Source organism: Pleurodeles waltl, chromosome 3_1 (assembly GCF_031143425.1).
Source record: "Pleurodeles waltl isolate 20211129_DDA chromosome 3_1, aPleWal1.hap1.20221129, whole genome shotgun sequence".
NCBI lineage: Eukaryota > Metazoa > Chordata > Amphibia > Caudata > Salamandridae > Pleurodeles > Pleurodeles waltl.
The window spans coordinates 1,585,505,274-1,585,530,960 of NC_090440.1; positions in this window are offsets into that span (position 1 = coordinate 1,585,505,274).

Sequence of the window (25,687 nt, forward strand, 5' to 3'; positions counted from 1 at the left end):
GCTTCTTGATCCCCTTAGTTTTGTTTATTAGTTTATGAGCTTATGTAGCTCATTACTTGTGTAACTTATTGTAAGAGCCTGCCTATCTTGCTCAGGATCAGAACTGGCAACATGGCTGGTGCTGGCAGCTTCTGGGATTCTGACGGGTGCAGATGAGCTTGCCAAATGTTTACAAATTCGCCGCCACAGAAAAACACAATTTAAAAACAGTGCTCCTTCAAAAAAAAGATTTGTATTTCCTGCGTTTGTGCACAATTCCCAATGCTACTGGTCTCTAAAAAATCAACTAAACTGTTCAACCGCTCACTTCCTCACAGAAGCTGGCAGCCATTGTGTGGTGATTTAAAACACCAAATGTTTACAAATTTGCCCCCACAGAAAAACACAACAATTTCAAAACAGTGCCCCCCTCATAAATAGATTTGTATTTTGTTTGTGCAAAGTTCATAATTATTATTATTATTAGGTTGTTTTATGCACACAGCTACCCAGAAGGGCTTTTCAGTGCAAGATGGGTGCAAGTAGGATGTACAAGTAAGTTGCTGTAAAATACCCAGGTCTTCAAGCTTTTGTGAAAGGCCAGTAATGAATTACAATTCCTCAGCGTCCTTCATTACGAGTTAGACGAAATCTCAGTACTGTAAATAGAGTTTGGTTTGAAGAGCTTAAAGTACGTGTGGGCTGATAGAGTGCCACCAGTGTCTGAATATAGGGTGGTCCTAGGCCCAGTTTGGCCTTAAATATGTAGCAAAGTGACTTGAGCTCAATACGCTTATTAATCCTGAGCCAATGTAGTTCCTATTACAAATGGGAGACTGAGTCCGATCTTGGTAAACGAAAGCATCCCAGCAGCAGCGTTTTGAACCATCTGTAAACGATGAATCGTAGTCTTATCAGAACCCAAGTAGAGCACATTACCGTAATCCTGTCTGGATATAATCAGAGTTTGGATTACGCTTCTCTTAGATGCAAGTGGAATTAGCCAGATTATCATTTTTAGCCATCTGAGAAATGCAAAGCAGGTGGCAGTTATTTTAGTCACCTGTTTGTTTCATGGACAGTTTATTGTCAATAAGGAAGCCCTGGTTTTTCACCTTTGGGGAGGGGCTGGGTAGGGTCCCTAAAACTTCCTGCCATTTTCTGGGGCCCTGGAGACAGGCGTTCTTGCTCAGAACAATGACCTTAATCATGACAATGTTACTGCTGTGCGGTCGCGCCAGTCTGCTCCTCTTATAGCCCCTCCTGGTCTCTAAACATTGAATTAAACTGCTCAACCGCTCACTTCTTCATGGAAGATGGCGGCCATTGTGTGGTGCCTTAAAACACCAAAAGTTAAAAATTCGCCCCCCCAGAAAAACACAATTTAATAACAGTGCCCCTTCATCAAAAGAACATATTTCCTGAGTTTGTGCAAAGTTCATACTGTTACTGGCTGTGCTGTCGCACCAGTCTGCTCCTCTTATTGCCCATCCTGGTCTCTAAAAAATTACCTAGACTGCTCAACCACTCACTTCCTCATGGAGGATAGTGGCCATCTTGCAGTGACTTAAAACACAAAAAATTTACAAATTAGCCCCCACAGAAAAAGACAATTTTAAAACTGTGCCCCTTCAAAAAAAAAAAAGATTGTCTCTCCTGCACCACAGGCCTCAAGCAGCAGGGCAGTCCTCTGGGGAATGAGGCAGTCCTTCTGAAATCTTCACTTGTCCAGGGATGTATTGAAGAGGTGGTTCAGGAGAGACTCCTATAGTTAAACCTGGTGCCTGGTGCCATCCTTTGAAGTGGGGGTAATATCCTGGCTATCCCCACATCTGTTTCTGGAAAGTTGTTCCCTTCCTTTGTGAAGGCTTCAAGTGGTGTAGGGCTATAAAAGACTGGTGTTAATTCCCTTTGTGTGTTTGCTGGAGGCATCCCTTTGAAATGTAAGTGTGGCATTGAACAGCTCCTTCCCAACAATCTTGGCTGGGTGTCCCATTCTACCAACATCTTTTACCCCTTTGTCTCACTGTCTGGGAGTAATACACAAAGGCTGACTGCCAAGCTAATCACAATCATATGACCCAGAACAGAGGCTGCAGGGAATAAATGATTAGGACATGAAAATGCCTAATTTCTAAAAGTAGCATTTTCTGAATTGTGACTTAAAATCCAACATTACCATTAGAGAGGGTTTTAAATTACAATTAATTTGAACAAACTGTGGCACCCGTTGTTCTCAAGTACATGCCCTGGTGTAATAATTCAAATTTTTGAACGAATACAGTACTCTTATTTATGCAAACACTGCCCCTTACTCAAGATAGTGGTTACATTAATATACACAAAATACACTAAACAAAAAGTCTTGTGTTCTATTATATTTTGGGAACCTGGTTTGAATACTCACTCCCCCACACCAATTAGTCTAAACATATCAATATCATGATCACACAAATCCAATTTTATCAGTCCATCTCTTTCCAAATAGATTAGATATGCGAGAGTCATTCCATCAAAGTCCACAATCCGTTCCGTTTGAACACAAATGTTCCGAAGGTCCTTATCATCTCCTTGAGTTCAGGTAAGAATCCATAATGAAACAAAATGATGCAAGTTCTTTGTAACGACTTTACAGCCAACACGTGTTTCGTCACTTGACTTCCTAAGGGCTGGAATATAGTCGCTTCATTTAAATAGTAATTCTGGAAACCAAGAGACATTGTAGAAAAATTTAATATACTTGATGTAGTAATAATAGATTCATTAAGCAAAATTGTAGAGCCGTAGTAAAAACGTGCGGATCCATATCCAAAATTTCGTGACTGGATTAGTATCACATGCCCAGATTAATTTAAGAGAATACCAATATTAATCCATATAAACACCCATCCGTGACTGCTCTCATCATGCACTAGTAATCACGCCGTCAAAAACTGAAAAGAAAGAGTCTGAAATGCATGCACTATAACAACCATACAATAGAGAAACACCCATTTATTGTCACAACACAAATAAATAGAAACCAAATCCACCAATAATCTAAAGTAACCCGGGAAAGAGATACCTGGTCACGCATTACCTCAGATAATCCAAAGAACATATTACATCTAGTCAAGTTCCAATTCCCTAATATTCCCGCTGACACACTTGAACTATAGCCTTTCCTTCCCTCGGCTCGATTAGAATTCACCAGACTTCGTCCTAAAATGTGAAAAGTATATTAACAACTTCTTTCATTCCACATCCTCGTTAAGCTTTTGGTAACGTGTTAGTTCAACAAAAAGTATTGAGCAGAAATAAATTCAATTAACCGCTCCCCAACCCAGCTTTAAGCTAAATTAAATAACCTCACTCCTAACGCGCCTCCTCCTAATATTAGCCATGAGGTTCTAATTACTCCTTGTTTATTAGTACCTTCTTGAGACTCCTCAGGACGTATAACAGAAGAATCATATCCCGCGATGGAAATCGCCTCTAAAATCCTTAACCGCTATTCACGTTCCTCAAAAACAAATGAGCCGATTACATCCCATCCGCACTCCTCTAGAGTTGTTGCAGACTCACACCGAAAGCCGCAGTGTACGGCGTTCTCCCTCTCCCACTATTAAAGACTTATCCGACATTGTGAGCAAACAAAGGACTAGTCTCCTTGGAAATATGCTAAACATAAACAAAGGACTAAAGACACAAGACTGCCCATATGAATATTCATCAACCAAGTGGAAATACTAATTTTACCCACTAATAATAACCCAATAAAGATCCTTACCTATAATACTCTTGGAAAAAAAACAATCATTCACCCACACAGTAATGTACATTGAGTATTCAAATAAAACCCCGTCCATTCACTTGTAGCGTGACAACAAACAGTTGTGAGACACACATTGAAAAAATAGTTGGTGCATAACTAAAACGTGAAAAGTATAAGGTGTAATTAGGAAGTATTACTGTAAAAGAAAATGGTGACACAGATAGGTATTTAGGCCTAGCCCATAGTATTCCTTCAGATAAATTCCACCACCCATTCACGAATAATGCATGAGTAACACTTATATTGAATTTCATATAACAATTTGTAGTTCAATTATAACAGAACTTGCATAAGACATCATCACATTAAACAATGACATGCATGAGTCACATTATCGTCTCAGGTAAACTTGACAATGCTGCTTACAATATAACTGACCAGACTCATATAGATTGTCAAATTCATGCTCCCAGAAAGAACTCCAATTCCATATCTGAGTATAGACCGTCTTCTTCTGCCCTTAACCGCATTATCCAAATCGCTTCTCTTCTTCGTACCGTTAATTCCCTATTCCCACCTCTTTGATCTTCCAACACCTGTTCACAACCAACGAACGTAAATCCAACCCTTGTATTCTGAGACACACAGTTAATCATATGTGCTACCACAAGACATCTAATATCCTGCTGTGCTAACGCTCAGGGGTGTTCTCCAATTCTTACTTTTAGAGGTCGGATAGTACTCCCTACATAGTATTTTTTGCATTTGCATACCAGTATATAAACCACAAAGGAAGAATTACAGTTCATAATGGACCTAATGGGACAGTTATATTGTAAGCAGCATTGTCAAGTTTACCTGAGACGATAATGTGACTCATGCATGTCATTGTTTAATGTGATGATGTCTTATGCAAGTTCTGTTATAATTGAACTACAAATTGTTATATGAAATTCAATATAAGTGTTACTCATGCATTATTCGTGAATGGGTGGTGGAATTTATCTGAAGGAATACTATGGGCTAGGCCTAAATACCTATCTGTGTCACCATTTTCTTTTACAGTTATATTTCATAATTACACTTTATACTTTTCACGTTTTAGTTATGCACCAACAATTTTTTCAATGTGTGAGGAACGTGAATAGCGGTTAAGGATTTCGGAGGCGATTTCCGTAGCGGGATATGATTCTTCTGTTATACATCCTGAGGAGTCTCAAGAAGGTACTAATAAACGAGGATTAATTAGAACCTCATGGCTAATATTAAGAAGAGGCGAGTTAGGAGCGTGGTTATTTAATTTAGCTTAAAGCTGGGTTGGGGAGCGGTTAATTGAATTTATTTCTGCTCAATACTTTTTGTTGAACTAACACGTTACCAAAAGGTTAACGAGGATGTGGAATGAAAGAAGGTGTTAATATACTTTTCACATTTTAGGACGAAGTCTGGTGAATTCTAATCGAGTCGAGGGAAGGAGAGGCTATAATTCATGTGTGTCAGCGGGAATATTAGGGAACTGGAACTTGACTAGATGTAATATGTTCTTTGGATTATCTGAGGTAATGCGTGACCGGGTATCTCTTTCCCGGGTTACTTTAGATTATTGGTGGATTTGGTTTCTATTTATTTGTGTTGTGACAATAAATGGGTGTTTCTCTATTGTATGGTTGTTATAGTGCATGCATTTCGGACTCTTTCTTTTCACTTTTTGACGGCTTGATTACTAGTGCATGATGAGAGCAGTCACGGATTGGGTGTTTATATGGATTAATATTGGTATTCCCTTAAATTAATCTGGGCATGTGATACTAATCCAGTCACAAAAGTTTGGATATGGATTCGCACGTTTTTACTACGGCTCCATAATTTTGCTTAATGAATCTATTATTACTACATCAAGTATATTACATTTTTCTACAATGACTCTTGGGTTCCAGAATTACTATTTAAATGAAGCGACTATATTCCAGCCCTGAGGAAATCAAGTGACGAAACACGTGTTGGCTGTAAGGTTGTTACAAAGAACTTGGATAATTTTGTTTCATTATGTATTTTTACCTGAACTCAAGGAGATGATAAGGACTTCGGGAACATTTGTGTTCAAACGGAACGGATTGTGGACTTTGATGGAATGACTCTCGCATATCGAATCTATTTAGAAAGAGATGGACTGATAAAATTGGATTTGAGTGATCATGATATTGATATGTTTAGACTAATTAGTGTGGGGGGGTGAGTATTCAAACCAGTTTCCCAAAATATAATAGAACACAAGACTTTTTGTTTAGTGTATTTTGTGTATATTAATGTAACCACTATCTTGAGTAAGGGGCAGTTTTTGCATAAATAAGAGTACTGTATTTGTTCAAAAATTTGAATTATTACACCAGGGCATGTACTTGAGAACAACGGGTGCCACAGTTTGTACATGAATAGCCTGACTTTTGCACAGCCAGCATTTGGGGTTAGGGTGTATTCCCCATAGTAGCGCACCGTTGTATGTAGATCAGTTAGTGTATAAACTTTTGAACTAATTCCTTGGTGCACCGTATTTCCCCTTGAAATACACCTAGTAGAGTACAGTACAATTAATTTGAGTCCGAACCTGACATTCTTATCCAAAGTTAGAACTTATTAAATGTAATGAGGTAACCCAATGTTATCCAATGGGAGATATAGGCCTTGCAGCAGTGAAAAAAGAGTTTAGGAGTTAATCATTATCAGGACATATAAAGCTTAGAAGCACACACCCTGCTTTTTAAAAACAATGCACCCTGCCCCATCGGCTGCCCAGTGCCTAACTAAGTGGTGATGTGGATTAAAAACAAATGTGCAGGCCTGTCAAAAGTTTTAGTTTGCCAGTTTTAAAACTGCACTGTGGGGTGCAATGGCAGGCCTGAGGGATGTTTTAAAGTTCTACTATAGTGAGTGCTACAATGAGTGCTGCAGGCCTACTGGTAACATTTAATCTACAGACCCTGGGACAGGTAGTACCATATACTTGTAATATAAATAAGCTAGTCATGTGTAAGCCAATTGTCGATTGTATCATGTTATAAGTAGGGATGGGCAGAGCTCACGGAGTTGCCTAAATCTGTGGAATTCCATACTGCTTGCCCTACCACCCTGGCATGATTGGGTCCGATCTTGGAAGAGCTAAGCAGGGTTGGATGGCCTGACCCTGTGCTTAGAGCTTCCAAGATCGGGTGCATTCAGGCCAGGGTGGTATGCTGTAGGCAGCAAAAGCTGCAGTTTCAGGCCTCTTCTGTTGACACAGCCCACTGGCATAGAGCATGCTGCTCTCTACACCTTCACACTTCCCTTCACCAACTGCCCTCCTTCACAAAGTTGCTGTGGCGAGCCAAGCACACCCCCTGTCTTGCACCAGCCTTGCAATCGCTTCCTCTGCACTTACACACAGCCTCGGACCCCACTTTTTTAGGGCCCATCACTAGCAGCAGCAAACCAGCTCACCACCAGCAGCCTGGTATTTTCACAAAATGCCTAGTCTGGCTTGCCACTGAGCTCTAAGGCATTCTCTCAGGCCACACACATCTCTATTTGGTGGGAGTGCCGAACTACAACTCAGCAGCTTATGCTCCGCTGGTCTCCAGCTCTCCCTGGTGGACTCAGCACCGCACCTCATAACACTACTTTCTTTCCCAGGCACTCTGAAGAGATAGCACAGACCCCCCTCATATGCAAATAATGTCCATGCCCAGTGTCAACCCCTGCTCCCAGGTTGCTGAGGATAGTGAAAGGAGGGAGGCCTGAATCTGGCATCAGTGCAGCCCTTCAGCAGCAGCTTGCAGCAGCTCCACGCCAACCAGTAGAATAAAGTGCAGCCCAGTTATGGGCCACACTGCACAAGCATAGACAATCTGTGTTTGCAATGTGTAGCCCATAAAAGACTAGTGCAGGGAGCTATTGGAGTTTTTTTTTAGCCAAAAACTACATTAACTCCATTAACTCCACCAGAGCAGAGCTCACCACACACCCTTAATTATAAGGAGAGAGTACAAGCCATTTAGCACTGGTAGCAGTGGTAGAGTGCAAAGAGTCCTAATACCAACAAAAATGAGATTCAGAAAGCAGAAGAGACGAAGGCATAACGTTTGTGGATGACTCTGCAGAGAGGGCCAAGTCCAACAGGGAACAAGGCAGACGCGCGCTAGACTCTCTGCCTGACTGCTTAACCTGGGGTGGGACTATGTCCCCCAGGTGTTCTCCATTCCTGTGGGCCATATAAACACCGTGGTAGAACGCGCAGCGGAATGCACGCTGGACTCTGCCTGACTTCCTAACCTGGGGTGGGACTACGTCCCCCAGGTGTTCTCCATTCCTGTGGGCCATATAAACACCGCGGTAGCACGCCCAGTGGGACGCGCGTTAGACTCTGCCTGACTGCCTAACCTGGGGTGGGACTATGTCCCCCAGGTGTTCTCCATTCCTGTGGGCCATATAAGCACCGAGGTAGCACGCGCAGCGGGAAGTGCTCAGGTGTGCGCCCGGGCGAAGACCGGGACAAGACAGGCCCATCTTCGCCCGCCATCACCCAGAAGAGGCCAGGGCAGGGCCAACCATCTTGCAGTAGTGAAGGGAAGTATACAAGTGAGGTTTATTATACTAACCCTTGAAATTGTTATCGGCCATATACCATGGGGAAAAGAAAGGCTGTGGATATCAACTAAGGGGATTAAGAAGGCAAAAAAATGGCCTGATAAATCAACTAACCATGTCCCCCCAAGTGGCCGGAATGTGTTTGAAGCTATTGACTTACTTTTTGAAGAAGTTGAGACTATATTAAGTGCTCATTCTCCAGGCTTGAGAGTCCCAAAGAAGAGTCTGACCAAGCACAAGAAAATCCCGGAAATGTTTAAAACGAAGGGAAGAAGCTGTCCTACTGATAATGCATCTGTGCCTGAAGGCAGGAAAAGCCAAGATCCCTCCAGATCTCCCTTGGTGGTACCCAAGTTGATCCCAACAAGCAATGCATCTAGTCCAACGGTACCCCAGAAGAGTCCTTCTCACGAGTTGGGGAAGTCTCACTCTTACCCGCCGAGCCCGGAGATTAGACTGGTCCCCAGTATACCGTGTTCCAATCGCTTTGAGCCGCTGATGGAAAAGGGAGACTTATCCTGCTCATTAAGAACTGTTATCCCTGTTGACAGTCCTTGTAGTCTCCCTTATGGCCTAGGAAAATCAGTACCACAAGTCAGTAGAACAGATTTGGCCATAGTTGCACAGAGAGTGGACGAACTTAAGGTTCTGGTCTTGGCCCTAACAAATTTAATCAAGGGGAAACCATCTTGCCAATGTAGATGTGAATGTCTAAGGGGCAGCGGGAAGGATAAGGGAAATTAAGTATTAAAAGCAAGTAACTCAATGTCGGGATCCCTGGCAAGAGAAATATCCCCCCCGTCGGCCTGTGGGATCTCACCCATTCTAGGTATGAAGGACGGCCGTCTGATCATATTGATCATCTGAGTCATGGGGAACTGCTTGCTAGAACCAACAGAAGTAGCAGTAACCCAAGGCCTGGGACGAATAATCAAGTCTATCCGTATGGCGATAAAAAGGGAGGAAGGGTAAAGAGGTATGACCCCTCGACTGCAGTTGAGTTAGTGACCATAGCTTCTCCTCTGCTTTTAAGGTCAGTTAATCCTCCCCAAAATTGTAATAAAATGGATGGTGCGGGGAACACGTTGTTGGAACAGGACAGGGACAGTGGTGATAATATAATCTTCCTGGTAGATGTCCCAAAATTACCTTTAGGGTTAACTGAGAGCCGGGACTCTCTGATAAACAAAGTTACTCATTGGCTGCGTTTTCGGCGCAATTGCCTTTCCTTTCATTCGTTCAGATATCCTGGTAGTAGTTAGAAGCTGTGACCCAGATACCAACCTTGACAAAATTACCATCCACTTTGTAAATAAGACCCTTGCAACCCAGCTTAAAGATTTTGACACAAGTACCTGTTTGAATGGGGTAAACAAGCGTGGGGCGTTAAGGTTAAAGTTTACGTCGAACTCCCCTAATCCTCGTTCATCAGTAGATTCAAACAGTGCTTGTAGAGGTAGCACATCTAAGTCAATCACTAACCTCCCTTCACAGTTACATTCCATGTGACGGTCTAATGATATTTCGGCCTCTAAGGAGACCTGCAAATGAGAGTGATAGGAGCCTATTGTCGGATATCAGTGCTTACGCCCTGGACCAGAGGGACACAGGACGGTTATTATTTGAGGGAAAAACAGGAAATACTTTGATGGTTCTAATGTCTTGGAATGTAGGAGGTCTTGAAAAGAAATTGGATGACCCTGAATGGGTCTCTTTCATTAAAGACGTAGACATTTGCCTTTTCCAAGAAACCTGGGCAGAGGGAGCAATGAATATCGATGGATTTCTTTCCCTCTTTGTTCCCGTTATAGCCCCTGAGAACGGTATTTGTCGAGCAAAGGGTGGGTTCCTGTTATGCCTTAATAAAAATTTACAATGCGACTTCCAGACACTGGAAATAGACTCTCCCGAATTAATGGGCACATGAATAAAATTCAATCAAGGTCTTACTATCATTATTATCAATGTATATATACGATCTGTTAGTCGCATTACTGAATCCCAGACATTGACTTTACTGATTAATTTCTTAGAAACCCTACATTTATGTTGTCTATTGACTATAGCTGGTAATCTGAACTGTGCTTTGGAACCATCTCCCCTGCTCAATGGTCTAACCGACGAAGAAGACGAGCTATGGGGGATACCTCAGTTAACTTGCACCCGGCCCTGTTTACGTTCCTGCGTGGCCACACAGTTGGCCACACTATGTCTAAAATTTGGCCTAAGGGCCTGTAATGGCAGGACACCAGCTGACCCAAACATAGCCCTAACCTTTTAACGGGGAATATCTATAAGTACAATTGATTATATCCTGGTGGACGTCAGATTATGGCCACACTTGAGGGATATGGAAGTAGAAGTAAGATGTGAGAGTGATCACTTCCCCTTGCTACTTACATTATCAGGAGAAATGTTCAAGAGAACAACAAACACCTTACTTACTGAGGTCCCCCTTCCACGTTGGACCAGCAATTTTACTAAGGTAACGTGGCCAAATGTAAGTCCAACCCCCAAACAATGAGAGGAATTTATCAAGCCTTAATTGATAACCTGGCAGGATATGAGGACCAAGATGCAGATAATATTCAGATTCTTGACATTCATCTTAAATTGACTGAGCAACTGCAGAAATTCTTTTATAAAAAGGGAAGTATCAGGTTAAATAGGAGGGGAAGGGGACATAGTGGATGGTTTAATGAAACCTGTTTCAGGGCTAAATCTGGTCTAAAAACAGCGCTTATTACCGGTTCCCAGGAGGAGATTCAATTAGCTAGACACAAATATAAAGCAACTACAACCCAGGTAAAAAAGAAGTGGGAGGATCATATATGGCAGGAATTATTAGTTTCTGCAAGAACAAATATTAGCAAGTTATTTTGGGAACTTCTGGCAAAAAGAGAAACAGGAGGCAGGATTACCCCCACAAAACATATACAACCTGAAAGTTGGGTGGAGCATTTTTCTGTTCTCTATGCCAAGGCAGTGGATGTATTGTCAGCTACCGGGGTACCTCACCCCCGTAAGACCAGATCATAGTTCTAGTCAGTCTGTATTAGGGGGGGGGAGCTGGTGCTGCTAGCAGCAATTACATATTTTTTTCTATGGAAGAGACTCTTGAAGCCATAAACTCCCTCAAACCAGGCAAAACACCAGGCCCAGATAAGCTACCATGTGATCTTTATAGATCAGAACCAAACCTGTGGACATGGTACATAAATGCAATTTCGAACAGCATTGCTGCAGGAGGGTCAATCCCGGAAACATGGAAGGGGCAGAAATTATACCCATTTACAAGAAGGGCAACGTTAATTTACCAACTAACTATAGGCCAATTAGCCTTATAGATATCATGCAAAGGATATTTGCGAAACAACTCCTTCAGAGGTTAACTAATTGGGTTGATGAACCATCAGATTCTCTCCCCTCTACAGACAGGCTTCCAGAAAAAAACTAGTACGGTGGACCAGGTTTTTAGGCTTGCAGTACTACACTGGAAATATGTAGTTCTTGCCAAAATGCACTTGTATGTAGCTTTTATTGACTTAAGATCTGCCTTCGACCTGGTCTCTAGAGCCAAGCTGTGGAAAGTATTGGGCAAGATGGGGGCCCCGGATGATATATTACTTTTGATAAAGAGACTCCACGAAAACACTTCTGCGCAAGTGAGATGGGGAAACCAAGGCGAACTGACTGAAAAAATTCCAACAGAAAGGGGCGTTCGTCAGGGTTGTGTGCTCGCCTCCTATTATTCTCATTATTCATTAATGAGGTGGTGATACACATGACCTCTTGCCAAAATGATGCCCCCTCTTGGATGCCTAAAAAATACCCATCCTTCTTTTTGCAGATGACTCGCTTCTTATCTCCAAAACCCCAATGGGATTGCAGATCCTAGTTGATTAATTCAATCACTTCTGTAGTGAATATGAATTGGAGGTTAACGTAAGTAAAACCAAATTAATGGTGCTCCACTCAGGTCCCAGCAAAAGATGTTACATCAAAATTGATGGGCTTCCATTAACCAAGGTTAACTCTATAGATTATCTGGGCATTAGATTATTTAGTAAACTATTTTGGGAGGATCAGATCCTTAAGAGCGCAGGCCTCTTACAGCATAGAGCAACAACGATACTCCGCTTCTATCAGAGTTCCTCAACTAGGCAGTACTCCCAGCGATTCAAACTTACATAGCTAAGGCGCAGGGAGCAGCTCTGTATGGTGCGGAAGTTTGGGGTAACAGCAATTCCAATAAGATAACAATGGGTGAAAATACTTTTGCTAGAGCACTGGCTGCGTGCCCCCGTAGTACTTCCTTGACCCTGCTATTTTTAGACCTAGGGCTAAAATGAGTATCCGATATAATTACCCTGAGACCCTTAATTTATTGGATAAGGCTGTGGACTACCCCCGAGCTGCTTATTTTTAAAGTATCCTTACTCGATTTATTGAAAAGAAAGGACGCTGCAACAATCCCCTGGATCAGGCATGTCTGGAACTGGCTTCGATTATTAGGTTTGGCTTACTACTGGGAAAATCCTCATAAATTAGAAAGACGCCATAAAAACATTCTAAAAAAAGTGTACTGGTCATACATCAGGGATCATTATATAACTTGTAAATCCCACGGCCGTTTAATCAACAGCTACTTTGATTTTAAATGGCTGCCCCAGTACGAACCCTATCTAGACATTATAACTATCTTATTGGGCAAAAGTCTATATGTAAGATTCCGGTTAGGAACTCTGCCCTTAGCGTCCCTGACCAGTAAATATGGCCAGTCTACCAGTACAGATTTGTGCCCCGCATGTGGTGGAGCTACTGAAACTGTTGAGCACTTTATGTTTTTTTGTCCTGTTTATTCCAACCTACAGGCAAAATGGATTCGTAAACTATTCAGAGAATTGAGTCTTAATAATTGTAATGCTACAATAAGGATTTTAAAAACCCACAGATCCTATGATCTGATCCTCACAGTCAGCAAATTTTTTGTGGTAGCATGGCATATATGCCGTCATTTTTTTATAAAAAATTAACCCAAATTTACATGACCTTATCTTATAGCTTATGATTTTAGGTATTTATGCATATCAGCTTTTATATTTTTTTATTATTCAGATATTGATGTTTGTATTTAAATGAGATCATTATTTATTAATTGTTATTATATTATTGTATTGTGTTTGCTTTGATGGTCTTTGAACCGAATAAAGCTGCTGTTCTTGTTAAGGCAGACGAAGAGTATTAAGGAAAAAATTATCAGATTACACTTGATATAATCCTGAAAATCCTCAGAGCAAGGCTATGAGAAGTACTAGTGTTGAAGAGGGATTTATTTGTATCAAAACCTGAGCTACACCACCTTTACACTACACCTCCCACCCCACTTATCGTTTCTAGTTGCTACTTCATTGATTTATTTTTCCTTTATTAGAGACTTCTCCAAATAGAAAGTCAAGGACAAAGTGGGCAAGTGCCCAGCCAAGCCCCATCTTCCAAAGGAGCCCCTGAGAAGGTGATTGAGGCAATCATAAGTCCTGTCAGAAGAGCAGTGCACTTAAAATAATATTTTTAATTGACAACTGAGCATGTATGTTTCACAGATGCTTGATATGAATTTCCATCCTGACCATCCTTAATCCTTGCAGGCTCTGGCAGTAGGTGCAATTATATAACAAGCATTGGCAAAGCCAATCGGTCTCTGATTTAGATTAAGGCCACTTGAAAGAGGATCTGGCTATCTGGTGCTTGTCGGAACCTTTGCTAACAGAGCTACAGCGGTTGGCTTGACATGAGTGCAGAAGAAGAAATTAGGCCTTCTTGGTAGATTCATTTCAGAAAGCCGTGGGTTTGTCATCTGAGTTAAAGTAGCTAATACAGTTTTTCATCTCCAAGAAAGAAAGCACAATTGATTTCTTTGCTATGACTGAAACCACATAACAAGAAGGCTTTCCAGCCAGTAATAGAAGCTTTTAATGATCTGGTGAAAGATATTCCTGTATGTCTTTTGCAGAACCGCCCCTGACATCACATGTATTAATAAAAGCTGAAAAAGGTCAGGACTAGGATGACCAAATGTGGGTCACATATTTACAAATGGTAACATTGTTTGTCCTGTTCTTAAATATGTAAAATGTGCCAATTTAAACTTCTCATAATATTTTCAATTGTGTTGTGATTGTTGGGAGGAAAAAGTCATTTGCATGTTTAAGACTTATGCCACTGCCCTGAGTGCCCAACTGTACTGTTGTCTGCCTTAAAGCTGATTTTTTTTCCATAAGCAAACATTGATCATGCATGCGCACCATGATATATGCCTGTCTCACGGACTGCAGTCGTGTTGGAGCAGGAGGGAGTGCCTAAAGCACTGCTCTCATTGTGGAGGAAGGCTACCTCCTTCACAAAAGATAAGCAGCACAAGCACAGTGCTGGCAGCATCCCAAGTAGGGATCATTAGTAGTGTACAGGTCCTTTAAACCCTGTGTCACTGGGATGAGACCTACAGGCCCACTCACCTTTTTAAAAGTTACATTGCTGTGTGCTTAACTGACCCTTGGCCTAAATCATGTAGATGTTGAGTGCTGCACAGCGCAGGAGTAGTGACTCTGCGCTGGTTGTGTGTGTGCCTAGGAAGGGGACAGTACAGAGATGGAGCAGTTAGTGTACGTACTGAGCGTACGTATGCCTGTTGGAAATACATTACATAAAAGATGTAGTGTTGTGCAGTGCATCTACAATGAAAGCATGTGTCTGGTACATCTGTGAAGTTCAATCCATGAAGGGTGAACTGTTGGGTAGCACACACATGGTGAGTGTGTTTGTGTGCTGACAGTGTGTGTTTGAAAATAGCACAAACTTGTACAAAACAGAAAGCTTCAAAACTCAGCAGTGTGTGCAGACTGTATGTGTGTGCTAAATGCGTGTCTGTCTGTAGTGGCAAACTGCATGAAGGTAATAGTGCTGGAACTCTGAGAATGTACACTGAGTGCCAGTGTGCTTGCAATGATACATTACATGGAGGACTTTGAGTTCCATTTTGGGAAGCCCAGGCCTACCTGGTGAAGACATGAGGAGTTGAAGAATCTGTTTTCAAGTACTCTGGGTGGGACACACACTGGAAAAAGAGAAGCAGAGTCTCCCTTTACACTGCAAAAGGTTGCTCTTTGATTCAATGATAGATCACAATGAAGGGGCCTAGACACAACTCAGGAAGGAGATTGGGCTGATTAGGGAATCATAAAGAGTAGGGCTGGGAGCCCAGCATTAATCTTTTGATGCCCGTATCACTGAGGCTGATATCCAGTTGTGAACTTTAATTGTGTAGTGGGTCAATTAGTTTTGGGGTCTTAACAGACATCTTTTAAAGGGGTAAGAAGAAAAAGAGAAGTTTCCACTTCAAAAGAATCAGAACCCCAACATGAGGATCGTAATACAGTGGACAAGATATTGGTCACGTTTGTGATGGAGTAACCCCGCTACCAGGATCTAAATCAGGTCCTTAGACCCTAAATTACACTCAAAGGCATATTTATAAGAGGCTTGCACTGCTGTTGCAATACTGATGCATAGGTGGAGCAAGCACTACTCCAAAATCTATGAGATGGCACATTTGGCCTAATACGCCATTTTTCTCGATTTTGTTTGTCTAAAAGCTGCACCTCAAGCAGCTGCGTCACACAGAAATTAATGTATGCAAGTTCAGCATGTCCCCCAAAAAGTTACAGAAAACTAACACAGTGATATTTATGGCTTTGGCAAAGTGTGCTGCATCGGATGGCTGCAGCACGTAAAGTCCAAATAATTTCCTGTGCATCTGTAACCCAGGCTTAGGACACGACACAGTGGCTGTGGCATGTAAACCTGAACATCCAAAAACTCAACTATGCCATGGAAGTCATCATCCTGCTAGTAGGAGTAGTGAGGAGACCAACACCACATAGGCAGCAAAAGAGGAGGGTGAGTGTTCCTCCATGGAATCAACCTCAGAGTGGATGAGGTGAGCAAATTCTATAGGCTCAGGAGGAAGTCCATAACAGAACTGATGCAGAAGATTGGGCTAAGTCTTCTACCACCAATTGCCAGGCCCACCAGCATAACTCCCCAGGTGAAACTGATGGCTGTGCTACACATGCTGGCTTCTGAATCTTTCCAGGTTACAATAATAAGAGTGGCAGGAATATCACAGGCATCTTTTTCTGCCTTCTTGCCCACTGTCCTAGATTCCATAATTCGCCTCACACCAAAGTACCTTCTCTTCCCCCAAGACAAACAAAAACAGATGGAGACCAAGCAAGGCTTCTATGCATTTGCAGGGTTTTCACATGTCTTGGGGGCCATGGACGGCACACATGTGCAATTGGTTTCCCCAGCTGAAACAGCACAACTGTTCTGCAATCGGATTCACATATATTCCATCAACGTCCAGGCCATCGTGGATCATCTGGGGAAGTTCACCAATGTGTTAGCAAAATACCTGTAGCACAAATGATGCATACATCTTCAGGCACAGCATCATACATGAGTGGTTGCAGAATGGGCGATATGGGAATAGCCTACTTGCTGGTAAGTAACTCTGAACTACACAATACACAAACAAAAATGTAAAACATTATGACAGAATAGGCATAGCTGTGTCTGTTGACGGAGCTAGGGCCATCTGTACAAGGGGTCTACCTCAAACTTGCACGATGCATCACAGTACATGTGTAATGCAATTCCATAATTCTCAGATGTCAAGGCACATAAAGCACCTTTGGATCGTTTTCTATGTCAAAGCATGTAGGACAAATGCAACACTGTTCAAAATGCCATGTTACTTCACTGTGTGCAAGTAAGGGATCCCATGTGTGTTGTTTGGGTGTTTTCATCAGACATCCATGGTTGATGACATATGTCATCTATACCAAATAAGGGAAACCTGGTAATGTGTCCAAAAATGGTGCCACCCCAGCTGATGTGTAAGAAGGATAAATAACTGTAGCCCCGGAAGTCACTACTGTTTACTATGTGTGCTTCACTCCATGGCACACATACATGAATGACTAAGCCTCAAAGGATTATATCTGTGCAGGAACATGTCTTTTCCTGCACAAATAGTAATCTGCATGCAACACAGGCACCCTCACACCATGGTGCAAGTGCCGCTATGGTTGTGCTATGCAGCCCATTGTCTGAAGGGTAAAAGGACAGGAAAGTGCTAGGTGCCGAAATATTGTGCAACATTGCCCTTTCTCAGTGATGCAGTGCAGTGTGGATAGGTGACTTGAAGCGCTGTACTGTTCCACCTTACAACATTTCGGGCCCCTAGTGTCATGTGCACATAGTGGAAACAATGTACAGCAACATGATTTCACATATCAACGTTCCTACACTAATCTGTCTATGCCAGTAGCTACAGAACATCTCTGAGCAGTAATGTGTCAATCCACTCTGTGAGAATGAACAGAGCCATCTATACTGGTTGACGAAGCATGACAAACCCCATTTGTATGCCAGAAAGGTCCATATGAGTAGAACACCTAGACAATAGATAATTTTAAGATGAGTGTTTCCTCAATGGTGTACCTACTCTTGGGATCAGCCAATTGTACACATTTTGAATGGTGTGGTAATAAATACTGTCAAAATGAATAAGTGTGACACACACTCAACTATTCTTGTATGTAGTCCAAAGTTACAGTACTGAACAACAACAGTGGCAATAGTCTATGCAAAGATCATGTGTGGTATGCACTGTAAGCGTACGCCCTGGAAAGGTTCAAAATTCTATAATGTATAACTTTATAACACCAGAATTACAAACCAGATAAATGTCTCACATATACATTGTAAGTACACACAGTCATTAAGGCGCATTGAACTATGTAAGCAATGTGATAGTTCACCAGGTTTGTTGTGCAATTCGTCCAAATGAAATGCAATGTGAGTCATGATGATGTCTGTGTGCGCTCTTTGTGAAATGTTACATTGTGACATGGGGGGAGGTCATACTCAGCCACCACCAATTAGCGGTCAGTCTGTGAATCAGAACAGGACATGCTCACAAATCATTTAGTGATGATCACTGACTAAAAACTATGAGACTGTAAGATGTATATAAGCAGGCCCACAAGAACTAAGGCCCATATTTATACTTTTTTTAGCGCCGCATTTGCGTCATTTTTTTATGCACAAGCAGCGCAAACTTACAAAATACAATTGTATTTTTTAAGTTTGTGCCGCTTTTGCGTCAAAAAATTACGCAAATGCTGTGCTAAAAATGTATAAATATGGGCCTAAACATCTATACATTTTAAGGATTGTGCCACATCTATAGTCTTGTTGCTTTGGGCACAATCTTCATCTGAGCAGAAATCCAGATATTCTGGAGTCAAAGTGTGTTGTAGCAAAGTGATTTCTGTTTTTCTAAGCAAGTTTGGACAGGGATCAGTTGTATATGTCCAATATTGTGCATGATATAGGGTCAGATGATGTGCAATCTTTCTATACAGGCACTGTTACCAAACATGGACAGGATGGATATAATGGATTCAGATTCACACACTGTGTTATTATATATCATATGTACCATCAACATAAGGCATAATGGCTTCAGACATGCTGCATGCTTTCGTGCTCACCAGATGAGACATTTCAGTTTTACTGACCATAAGGGTGGGCTAACATACTTGATGTGTTGCACATAATGTTATTGTAGAAAACAGTACTATCCCTGTAGCAGAATCAAAAAACTAAAGCAGGAGAGGTAAAAACATATGACAGTGGCATCAGGGTTGCCATCACGATATAGCATACTTGATTATGGTAGTTGCAGCATATGTTTTTTGTCATGGACCACCATATTCATAAGTAATGTCTTTGATCCATGACTGACAACAAATGACATGCGTATATTATTCTGTTCATGGGTTTTTTCTTCACTATATGGGCATATAGATCTTCAATCTAAATCCCCAAGTTATGTCTGTTGTAATCCAGCCTCAGTGGTACAGAGTTATGGTGCAAGGGTCCATGCATGATATCAAACCTTTTTTAGGCCAGATGTCCGACAAGCATAAACACACTATTGAGATGCTATGTACACTTTATGATGTAAGTATCTAAATACAGCCTTGGGATGATGTGTGTTCATAAGTATGTTTAATTATAACTCTGCATGGTTTTTCATACAAATCTGAAGCTAGAGTTACTTGTTACATTTCTGTACAATTGTCTCAGGCTAAGTATTTGTAATTTTCCCGAATCATGGGCTACATGAGGTGCATGATAACCCCCTATCCATTTAACTATCTAACACAGAGTAAGTGAAGCCAGCAATATGTGTAGGCTTGTGATACTCCACGTGGGGGATGCAAGGCCAAGCCACACTGTCGGGACTGTATCTCCTTATCCACTTCCACTCATGTTGATGATCAATGATCAGCATATTTGCATGATGCTACTGTAAATCCCAAATTTGGTGAAACAGGCTTGTGTCCAACCTGAAATATGGGCATCAAGAAGAGTGTGATTTTTAGTCCTGTACAAAATGGTATTTGTCATTCTGACTATTGTTACATTTCATGCACCCACACAGATGGCACCTGACTCTGTTTTCCTGGATCAAGTAGCGGCTATCTGTTAGACCCGACAGCCTTAGCGTGGTCACCCCAAATTTTTTGCCTGCCTTCCTCCACTTTTGGACACTGTTTTTGCAGGTTTTAGGGCTGTGCGCACTTTATCACTGCTGACCAGTGCTAAAGTGCATATGCTCTCTCCCTTAAAACATGGTGACATTGGTTCATACTCAGTTGGCTTATTTAATCTACTTGTAAGTCCCCAGTAAAGTGCACTACATTTGCCCAGGGCCTGTAAATTAAATGCTACTAGTGGGCCTGCAGCACTGATTGTGCCACCCACATAAGTAGCCCCTTAACCATGCCTCAGGCCTGACATTGCAAGCTCTGTGTGTGCAGTTTCACTGCTAATTCGACTTGGCATTTAAAAGTACTTGCCAAGCATTAAACCCCCCTTTTTCTACATATAAGTCACGCCTAGGGTAGGCCCTAGGTTACCCATAGGGGAGGGTGCTATGTAGATAAAAGGCAGGGCATAAACCTGTGTAGTTTATATGTCCTGGTAGTGTACAACTCCTAAATTAATTTTACACTGCTGTGAGGCCTGCTCCTTTCATAGGCTAACATTAGGGCTACCCTCATATACTGTTTGAGTGGTATATTCTGATCTGAAAGGAGTAACAAGGCCAGAATGGTAATACAAAATCCTGCTGAATGGTGAAGCTGGATTTAATATTACTATTTTAGAAATGCCACTTTTAGAAAGTGAGAATTTCTCTGCACTCAAATCCTTCTGTGCCTTACAATCCACGTCTGGCCAGGTTAGTGGACAACTCCCTTGTGCATTTCAATCAGACAATCCCAAACACAGGATGCTCAGACACACCTTCACACATCTGCATACTGAATGGGTCTTCCTGGGCTGGGGAGTGGCGGGCCTGACACATTTGAAAGGACAGTGGCCTGCCCTCACACAATGGACTGCCAAACCCCCTACTGGGACCCTGGCAGACAGGATGGAACTGAAAGGGGACCTAGTGCACTTCTAACCCACTCTTTGAAGTCTCCCTCACTTCAAAGGCACATTTGGGTATTTAAACAGCGCTTCCGACCCTACCAACTCAGACACTTCTGGACAAATGAAACTCTGAACCTGCAGCCTGCCAAGAGGAACTGCCTGGCTGCCCAAAGGACTCACCTGACTGCTTTTCTGCAAAGGACTGCTGCCCTGCTGTTGCCCTGGTGCCTTGCTGCTCTCTGGCTCTGCTGAGAAGTGCTCTCCACTTGGATAGAGCTTGCCTCCTGTTCCTTGAAGTCTCAGGGCCAAAAAGACTTCATCCTGCAAAGAAGTCCTTGTGTGGCAGAAATCTGATGCACAGCCTGCCAGAAACCATGCACAGCCTGCATCGCGGTGAGAAAATCACCACACGCTGAACCGGAACGATGCAGCCCGGCTCCCCGAGAGTAGATCGACGCAGTGCAAGTGTTACAACTGGAACTTCGGCGCACAGCCCCCTGGATCAATGCATCGCTGAGTCGGAACATGCAGCCCAACTTGCTGCAAGAAGAATTGACGCATCGCCTGCCCTGCGTCAGAAATGTCCTGCATCGCCCACCGGATCGACACAGCTCCTGTGGCTTCGTCCTGCATGCCCAGGATGTCTCCCCATCGTCCCCGGGGAATCCAAATAACCCACAACCCGAAAAGGATCCAAGCCAGCGTGCTGGAAATTTACACAAGGCCCTGGCTGCGTGAAAAATATTGACGCATCGTCTGTGTGCACCCAGAGAAACTGGCACACGCCTCCCCGTTTTCCATGCATCTCCTCCTCGGCGGCCCTTTGCGGATAATTTAGACGCAAACCAGGTACTTTGTACTTGCAAGAGACATCTGTTGCTTTTTAAAGACTAAAAACGCTTTTCATCATTCTTTAAAGTTATATTTCAACGTGTACTTGATCGTTTTGACCTGCATTTAACCAGATAAATATTCTATATATTTTCTATACACTGTGTGGTGTATTTTTGTGGTGCTATACTGTGTTATTGCATTATTTATTGCACAAATACTTTACACATGGCCTTCTAAGTTAAGCCTGACTGCTGAGTGCCAAGCTACCAGAGGGTGGGCACAGGATAATTTGGATTGTGTGTGACTTACCCTGACTAGAGTGAGGGTCCTTGCTTGGACAGGGGGCAACCTGGCTGCCAACCAAAGACCCCATTTCTAAAACTATCTATGTAGTGACAAAATATTGTCCATACATCCATATCTATCGCTGGTATTGGTCTGGTCATGGACATATGATTGTGTTACACCAGACTATTTCTCACACACAAGTCCATGTACTCCATATGCTGACTGTTTTTTTACATTTTCATCCTAGACAACATAACAGCTGACCAAACCCGTAATTATGAGATGCAACGTGGTCATTTCCGCCATGTCAGGAATGTTTCAAAGGCACACAGAAAGATGCACAAACTTTATGAACATACAAAGGCAGTGGGGTCCTAGATCATGCCTTGATCAACAACAACTGCAGTGCCTACACCTGCCAGTGGCCAGGAAAGAGGACGCCAAAGCCACCAACAGGCATCCTAGCCGCCAATACTACTGGCTACCCCTGCAGCCACACAGCAGAGACCCACACAGGCCAGGAGGCCTCAAAAACAGGAATTGGTTTCCCACTACACCATCATTCGTGAACTCTAGAAGGTCAAACAAAAAACTGGATGGTATTCAGCAGGAGCAGGCCTGCTTGCATGTGTGAATGACCAACCTTGAGGAGACCATGGAGCAGCTCTCCCAACATGTTTGAACATTTTTATTTAGCATGTTTTATTCTGTTTTTATATTGTAGCATTTTTATAGTTAAGATAATAGTTAGGTAGTTGATAAGATAGGTTAAGATTAGATAGGTTTGAGATTTTTTGGATACTTTTTAGGTTCTTCTTTTTATATTAACTGCTATATTTATAAGGCTTTAGTGGGAGGGGGATAATGTTTAGACTTTGTTAAAAAAAATACAAAAAAATATATATTTGGTTAGATTTTAATGTATAGTTAGTTTATGTATAAGTGTACTTTGTATTGTGTCACTGTGTCTTAAGGGGGTTGGGGGTTGATGTTTAACATATGATTTGTGCTAAGTATTTACGTAAGTGTAGGATTTAATGTTAGGTAGTGCTGAAGATAGTTAGTTTAGGGTATACTGATGTAGTTCAATAAGGATAAGTGCAGATATTTTTAGGTATCGTTAAGGTTAGGTAGAGTAGTTTAGGTAGGTTGAGTTTTTTTTTTTACATTGATATATATTTAGTCAAACGTTTTCTACTTTCACAAGCTTGTAATTATTGCATCATTGTGAGTTTCTAACATTAACTACGTTGAGTTGAGTACATGATGCTGCTATTGCCCTGCTATCTTTAAATGTGTATGTGATTTTGTAAGAGGACTATGATCAATAGGTAGAGTATATCACACATAAGTCACTTAGTTCAATGTGTCATCTTAGAGTGATTTCACACACAGACCAACACAAACACTCACCCACTGTAGCACCGTATATGAAAGTGAAGCACCATGTGTATTTTGGATGGTTTTGTGGCAACATATTAAAGAATCCTGGCTGTGCTGGAATACACACTGGTGCCTGTCACTAACACACACACCCACCCATGTACCATTCTGCCTGTATGTACCTGTTGTTAGGTGGTTAAAAATCATGAATGTAATCCCCACCAGCTTGGAGAACCTCAATAATCCTTGGCATAGAGAACATGCTAATTGTGGCACCATATGCATGTAACTTTGTGCAACTACTTGCAATGTTTTTAAAATGAATCTACCATTTCCTTGTAGTCTGGGGAGGTGTTGCTTTGTTCCAGGGTCTGTGATCTGACTCCAATTCAGTAATATGTGTGCATATTGTACAATTTATATCATGTGTGATAACACTCACACTCAATACATGTAAGGACTCTTCTGGATGGAGGGACATATCAATCCTATGTATCCCAGTGGACCTTTCAACAGCAGTTATAATTAGTAAATGGACCTGTAATAATATGAAGTTGCATTTCATGCATACTGGCATCCAAGGTATTGGACTGCCCTTGTAGATTCTTGTGCTAATTCTGAAGTAGTGTGGCCATAGGTTCCTACAAATTATCAGTGCTAGCATATTTAGAGATGTTTAGGGTCTCTTCAGTTTAAGCATTAAGGCTATTATATGTGCTTGTTGATATTTACATGTTCTCAGAGTTCAAAATTTGCGGATGAGTGGAACATAGTCATTGACTCACGTGCCTCACAGTCACCACTTTAACCATTTATACATTTGTGTGTTTAGTCAAGCCTTTTCACTGATTTTCAACTGTTAGACAAGAAATTCCGTATAATGCAATGGCAGAGGATGTACATGATGTTTGGGCATATACACCAAGAATAGGTGATAGTGGCTAGCTCATTTTCCTTGAGATGCAAAAAAGTTGGTTCTTTATTTACACATAAACAATCGTACAACTAGTCTTTTCTGGAACAGACATCCAACACTCAGGTTTAACCGGAGTAAATGTATTTACATGTGTGAGTTGTGCACCATAAGCGTTTTTACTTTGAGGCAGCAACACAAAAACTGAACAGCAAAGGATGGCCAGACAGAGGGATTGATTTAGATCTTGGCGGAGGTGGATACTTCGTCAAAAACGTGACCAATATCCCGTCTGCCATATTATGATCCCATTATATCCTATGGAGATGGTAATATGGCAGACGGAATATCCGTCACACATATGCTGCAGTATTTCATCCGCCAAGATATAAATCAGGCCCGGTGTCCATTTGGAAGACATGTCATGCAAAATGTAGGTGTTGAGAATTTCAGTGAGGAGACACAAATTACCATTAGGAAAGATAAGCCACTTCACAAGTCCAAAGGTGGATAAGATTAACAGGTGCACAAACAAAAAGTTACAGTTTTGAGTAACAAAAGAGGTAGCGTGATGATAGACATAGGACCAATGGGGAACTGTCCTGGGGGAACTGACAAATGTTACCATGGCAGTTCTCCAGCAGAAATTGGAGAAATCTACATCTTCATCCTCTGATGGATGTTGTGCCCCCTACATTTGGTGGTGTTTGTGTGACAGTAATCTGTGGCACACATACACCAAAGGCAGAAGAAGTAGCTCCCCTGTACCCTGCAGCATTTGTCTGAGCCAATAAGGCACCCAGAAAATCCATGACAAGGGCCTGGTGGCTTGCCAACAAAGCATCAACATTGTGATTGAGGTTACCTATTGTTGTTATGTAGGAGCCCAACTTGTGCTCCATGGATTCCATGATGTTACGGATGCCCCACGCAGCTGCGTGAGTATTTCATTGGGGTAAGAAGTAGAGGGCTGATGTTGTTCCCTCAGCCTCATGACACCAGCAATGTCAGCTAGGGGCTCACCCATAGTATGGAGGCAAATGTAGGTACTTTTATTAGCCTCAGATGTATCCTTCTTTGGACTGCGGCACCTACAAACTTCTAGGGTGCCCGCTATGGGCTCCGTCCCCTCACTCACCTCATCAGCCATTCACTGCTAGACTCCTCCTACTCACCATTGAAATACAACTTGGGGGTCCTCGGAGTCCACAGCTGTGCTTGGACTGGCAGATGGGGCATTTTCTGTGGGAGGTGATTCATCTGGAGACCCTGCAATGCTGTTGTCCCTTGCCAAGTCCAGAGAAGGAGATTCTAAGGAACCTAGGATTTGCTTGAAGGTGTCA